Source organism: Vidua macroura, chromosome 13 (genome assembly GCF_024509145.1).
Source record: "Vidua macroura isolate BioBank_ID:100142 chromosome 13, ASM2450914v1, whole genome shotgun sequence".
NCBI classification, from domain to species: domain Eukaryota; kingdom Metazoa; phylum Chordata; class Aves; order Passeriformes; family Viduidae; genus Vidua; species Vidua macroura.
In genome coordinates, this window is record NC_071583.1 from 846,336 (window position 1) to 852,598 (window position 6,263).

Sequence of the window (6,263 nt, forward strand, 5' to 3'; positions counted from 1 at the left end):
GGGTTCACCTGTCTTCCCATTGGAAGAGATTCTTCCCCCAGCCCAGGAATTTGGGGATCTCTGGATGCTGCTGCTCCCAGTGTGCCATAAATGAGCCCCAGTAGGTCGGTGCCTGTGGGATCTGTTGCTAAGGTGACACAAACAGGCTTTTGCTTCAGCTGCTGGAGAGGACAGTTGAGCAGGAGGCGATCAAATGAAGCTGAATTCAAACCTTTTTTGTGTTTTTTCACCCTTAAGTAAAACCAATTTTGTTTCATGGAGGTTTGGTTCTGGACCCCCTGAGCTGGGGTCATTTCTAGGCCAAACAAAGGCATCATTCTGTGTGTCTGCAGAAATGTCTCTGTGCTTGAGAGAGAGAAATGGCCCTTACACAGTGTATTTCCCTTGTAACGTGTGTTCTGGTGTTAATGTGTCCTTGCACATGGAAGCGCTGAGGTGGAAGCTTTCTAATGGCTGAGTTTATCATAGATCAGAGGAGCAGAGCTTTGATGATCCCTCTGTGCCGTGGTACTGCTCAGCTCTGCCCTGTTTGCCCATCTGAGCTGGAAATGAGTGTTCTTTCGGCCCTTGAACAAATAAATAACCGCAGAGGTTTGCCAGCAGATCTTCCTTTGTGCCCTTGCCCTTGGCTCTCGCTCAGAAGTCGCCTCCTCTGTGTAGTTGTGCCTCTGGTGGTGCCAGGCAGGAGGAGGGAGCACCTTCCTCTGACTGGGCAGCAGATGCACTCGGGCTCAGCCTGAGCACCGAGCCTTCTCCCCAGCTGCCTCACAGTGCTGCTCTCACCTGTCCTTGGTGGTTCCAGAGGCTGCAGCCTGCTCATTGCATTTACAGCCACGCCTGGGAAGGAGCCCAGGCTTCTGGGGGGGCTGCAAGGCTCTGCCCACGCTCTGCCTGTTCTGCAGGGCACGTACAGTGACCCCTGGGTGCCACAGTGACCCCTTGGTGGTGGCCATGAACCCCTGGGTGGTGGCCATGAGCCCCTGGGCAGTGCAGTGACCCCTGGGTGGTGGCTGTGGCCCCCTGGGTGCCGCTGGCCGCAGGTTCCAGGCTCAGGACCCTGTCCTGTGCCAGTCCTGGCACTGCTGCCATGGTGCTGTGCCCCTGGGAGGATCCTGCACTCTGGAGCTTGCTGCAGCTGCACAGGGCTGCCTCCAGCCCCTGCAGTGTTGGTGTTATCACCTGGCAGGCTCTGGAACGTTGGTGTTATCACCTGGCACACTCTGGAATGTCGGTGTTATCACCTGGCACGGCTCTGCAGTGTTGGTGTTATCACCTGGCACGCTCTGGAATGTTGGTGTTATCACCTGGCACGCTCTGGAACGTTGGTGTTATCACCTGGCACACTCTGGAATGTCGGTGTTATCACCTGGCAGGCTCTGGAACATTGGTGTTATCACCTGGCACGCTCTGGAACGTTGGTGTTATCACCTGGCACGGCTCTGCAGTGTTGGTGTTGTTACCTGGCACGCTCTGGAACGTTGGTGTTATCACCTGGCAGGGCTCTGGAACGTTGGTGTTGTTACCTGGCACGCTCTGGAACGTTGGTGTTATCACCTGGCACGCTCTGCAGTGTTGGTGTTATCACCTGGCAGGCTCTGGAACGTTGGTGTTATCACCTGGCAGGGCTCTGCTGCTGCCCAGGCTCCTGCTGCACCGTGTTTAGTTTGTGTCCTGTGGAAACCCAGGGCACTGGAATATTTCTGTGTCTGCTCTGGGGTGTCCTGACCCCCAGGGGAGCACTGACCCTGACCCTCATTCATGGAGAAAACTTCCAAAGCCTCAAGGTAAACCAGAGACCACAAAAGTGTGAAATGGATTGTGGAGATTGTAGAGAGCAGTGTAGTGTGTCACAGGGGAGAGAAATTCAGGCTTTAGGATTTTTAGGATGTTCTAGATGGGTTCAAGATGGAGGGTACAGGGTGTTGTCTCGAGTTCCTTTCTTCTTTCTTCTTCTTGGGTTTGGGTGGTGTCTTGTAATTGGGCAGAAAAATCTGCACTGCGGGTCTTTAGGGGTCAGTTATTGGGTTAGAAAGGAAAATAATTTAGGTGTCACTTCTTAATTGGGCAGCTTAGTTTATGATTAGGCTCAAAAGGCCTTGCAGCACGAGGTCGTTGCCATTTTTGTGCTGTTTTTCCTGCACACAGTCTGGTGCAGACAGCGCTGAAGTTTTGATAAGATAACAACAAACAGAAGATGAAGACTGAAAAAGTCCAATGCATCTCTGGTTCCTGGCACAGAACTGCTCCAGGAGGGTCTCCCCTGCCAGGGGGAATTGCCCAGCTCGGGGTTGCAGCCTCACAGTGCCTGGCTGTGCCCTGGGGGCACCTGGAGGTTTTCCCCTCCCAAGCCCCAGCTCTGCCAGGGCTCCCTGTGCCAGGGCCAGCAGTGCCCCTTCCCTGCAGCCTCCTTCCCTCAGCAGGAGCTGGCTGTGCCACAGGACGTGGAGAGGAGCAAGCCTCCCTTACAGACCTGCCCCTTGCCACTGATGAATTATCCTCGTGCTCTGCAGGAGCACCTCGGGCTGACACTGCCTGCGCTGTCAGCAGGCAAATTGATATTTTGTTATTATGTATTTTATATTATATTTTATAATTTTATTTCTATCCTGGCTGTGTGACCCGGGGAGTCTGTGAGTTTGGAGTCTGTCATACAGAACTCAGAGCAAATAAATCCCCTCCTAGTTAATCATGCATTGGACACAAATCATTTACAAATGCAAACAGAATGTTCCTGTTTTGAAGGTTTAGCAATGGGTATATTTGAAACCAGAGTATTTGGGCTGAGTGTCAGGATTAATTTTCACTTACTAAGAATATTAGTTAGGATGCTATTTACTTAAGAAATTTGCCATTAAGAATTTATTCCTAGCAGATGCAAGTACCTCTGAAACCTTTGTTCTCAGTTGAAACAGAATGCTTTGTGGGATTATTAAACGCTGCTCTGTGAACTTTGAATTTCAAACAAGAGCTGGGTTCAAAAGTGTCCCAAAGGGTTGCAGAGATGGAAGAGACCCCTGGGGACCCCCCTGACCTTGAAGGAGTCACTGCAGTGCTAGCATTCCAACTTGCCTTGATTTGTGTGAGGAGATATTTACACTCACTGACCTCGGAAAAATGGAGCCAGAATTAATTTTCCTTCTCTGCAGCAGGACTTGAGAAGGCTTTGTTTGTGTCAGCAGCAGTGCACAAGACCCTCCCTGCAGTTAGAGTTGTGCCTTGAGCACTGGGGCATCTGGGGCTGGCCCTGGCTCTGCTCTGGCCGTGCAGGATGCGTGACCTTGTCATCTCCTGATGTCCACTCTTGTTGGTTTTTATTCTCTTGACCTCCCCCCTTTCTTATTTCTGGAAACTGTAGGAATTAGGGCACACTTGTAGGAGGTTGGACACAATTTGTGAAAGCAGAGCTGTATTTTTGAAAAGCTGGGTGCACTCTTGGTGTTGAATCCGTTTCACCTCGCAGGTTTGCACCTCGGACACCTTTCTGTTATCAGAGTACAAGCAGGAATGAAAGGAGTTCTCCTCCCTCTGCAGGGTTAGCTAAATTCTCCATATGCTGGTAGGTTAACTGGGTATTGAACTGCTCAGCATTAATTAAACAGCCACGGCTGGGGACTAGCTGGGAGCACACTGTCCAATTAAAGCAGTTGCCTGTGTGAACAGCTGCCCATAAATCAGCTCCTCTTGTACACATAACAATTGTTAATTGAATAATTGCTTAGCATTAATCTCTTAATTTTTCCTCGGGAAATGCATCCCATTTACTTGGAAGCATTGAATTTTTGAGCATGTCTTGATTTACCCAAGCTGAGGTGCAGCGTGTGTGTGTTAGCAGGAACAGGGAGCTCAGGCTGGGCTCGGCAGGAGGGACAGGAGGGACAGGAGGGGACAGGAGGGGACAGGAGGGGACAGCAGGGTTTGTGTGTGTGTGTGTGCAGGAGGGACAGGAGGGGACAGGAGGGGACAGGAGGGGACAGCAGAGTTTGTGTCTGTGCAGGAGGGGACAGGAGGGGACAGCAGGGTTTGTGTGTGTGCAGGAGGGGACAGGAGGGACAGGAGGGGACAGGGGCGTTTGTGTGTGTGCAGGAGGGGACAGGGGGGTTTGTGTGTGTGCAGGAGGGACAGGAGGGGACAGGGGGGTTTGTTTGTGTGTGTGCAGGAGGGGACAGCGGGGTTTGTGTGTGTGCAGGAGGGGACAGGGGGGTTTGTGTGTGCAGGAGGGGACAGGAGGGGACAGGGGGGTTTGTGTGTGTGCAGGAGGGGACAGGGGGGTTTGTGTGGGTGCAGGAGTGTCAGAAGCTCTCTGGGAGCCCTTGGAGGGGGCAGAGGTCAGGGCAGTGCTGTGATTCTGGGCTGTGAGGCTGGGTTGGGTTTGGGAATCAAGAACAGGAGCCGTTGGAATCTCTGGGAGTCTCCCGCTGGTGTCAGCAGTGCTGTGTCCTGCCATTGTCCCCAGGGCAGCCCGGGGAGCACCTGGGGCAGTCCTGGGCACCAGGAGAGGCTCTGGGATGTGTCAGCTGCTCAGGCAGGGGCAGGAGCTGCTGCTGCTCTGCAGCTCTGCTGGGGGGCAGCTGCAGTGCCACCCTGGGGCCAGTGCCACCCTGGGGCCAGTGCCACCCTGGGCCCAGTGCCAGCCCAGGGCCAGTGCCAGCCCGGGGCTCCCCTTAGGGCGAGCCCAGCACTGATCTCTGAGCACAGATCTCTGAGCCCAGCACGGAGCTCTGAGCCCAGCACAGATCTCTGAGCCCAGCACGGAGCTCTGAGCCCAGCACTGATCTCTGAGCCCAGCACTGATCTCTGAGCCCAGCACGGAGCTCTGAGCCCAGCACTGATCTCTGAGCCCAGCACGGAGCTCTGAGCCCAGCACTGATCTCTGAGCCCAGCACAGATCCCTGAGCCCAGCACGGAGCTCTGAGCCCAGCACAGATCCCTGAGCCCAGCCAGCAGCTCAGAGGCCAGGATGCTCTCAGGGTGTGATGGAGCAGCTGGCTCATGGTGTGAATGGAGCTCCCAGGACGGGCCTTTCCTCTGGAGCTCTGTGACACAGAGCTGCAGCAGTCCATCCGGCAGCTCTGCTCCTGCTCCCTCCTCACAGCAGCTCCTTCTGCTCTGGAGCTGCACTTTTGGCTCAGTACCTGCACTTCAGATCTTCTCTTCCACAGCAACAGAGAATCCCAACTCTTATTGCAGTATATTGACACGTCTGCCACGATGAACCTTTCCTTGGCCAGCCCAGGTGAGATTGCACATTGGGCAAGTGTCAAGCTTGTGCATTTTTTTCTCTGCCACCGTTCAAAAATTCGGAGTTCTTTAAGCTCAGACTCCAAACAAGGACTTAGCATTTATTTCAAATTATTTTATGTGATCTGGGAGAAAAGCATCAACTCGTGTTTGTTCTTGGTGGGCTGGATGTGGCTCCCTTATGTGTGTCAGGCAGCCTGTGGCACTGCGGGGAAGAGCACCTCAAGGTTAGTAAAGCTTTTATCTGTCCTACTTGGTTCATAATACGAAATAAAAATCTGAGTCTGCATCTTTAGCTGCTGTAGGTTTGTGAAATTCCTTTGAAGTTGGCACTCTGGTATGCATACATAAAGAATCAGAATAATTTTAGTGAAAATCTGCTAATACAGATGTTTTCTTCTTTATAACAATAACAGTGAATTTTGATCACTCCTAAACAAGATCAAAGGCATCAGAATCTCCTCTTTGTTTTAAAATTATAATGAGAACACAATTATGCTTAAAACACTTGAAATGGTTGAAGGCACAGTAGCTGAAATAAACCTCAGCTGCCTGAATGATGCCTCAATATTGGGCTGTAATAACCTGGATTAGCTGTGGATAATCTGCTGGATTTTGCTGAAAGGGGAAGCACAAATGGCTGAGGACAGGAAATTCAGTCGACGTGCACTGGTGTGCACAGCAAGCAAAGGTTCTTCCTTGAAGTCACCAGCAATGGCAAATAAGAGGAATTTTTCATTTCTGCTGGGGGCGCAGTGGCTTCAGGAATGAGATTTGTCTGTGCCTGGCTTTGTTTGGGTGTGCTGGGCAAGGGCAGGCCCTGTCCTGGATGTGCCACCTGCTGCACCCACTGCCAGCCTCCTGCTTCTGCCATGCCAGCTCTGGGTGCTGAGGAGAGCAGGGGGAAAACCCCTGCTGTTCAGCTCCTTCCATCAAACCCCACTGCAGGCAGGGCTCTGCCTTCTTTTCCCTTGAGATGCTGAGGTGCTTTGAGCCCTTCCCTGTCCCCCACCCCAGTCTTGTTC

At 52.6% G+C, this 6,263-nt stretch overlaps 1 long non-coding RNA gene across 1 annotated transcript; it reads right to left on the bottom strand.

Moving 5' to 3' along the window:
• Positions 1-443: 443 nt before the first annotated feature.
• LOC128813989 (uncharacterized) lies at positions 444-1,466 on the bottom strand. Its single transcript, XR_008439240.1, has 2 exons — positions 1,429-1,466; positions 444-1,179 (listed from the first exon to the last, which is right to left on the bottom strand). It is a non-coding gene; the product is annotated as an uncharacterized LOC128813989 (long non-coding RNA).
• Positions 1,467-6,263: the final 4,797 nt, after the last annotated feature.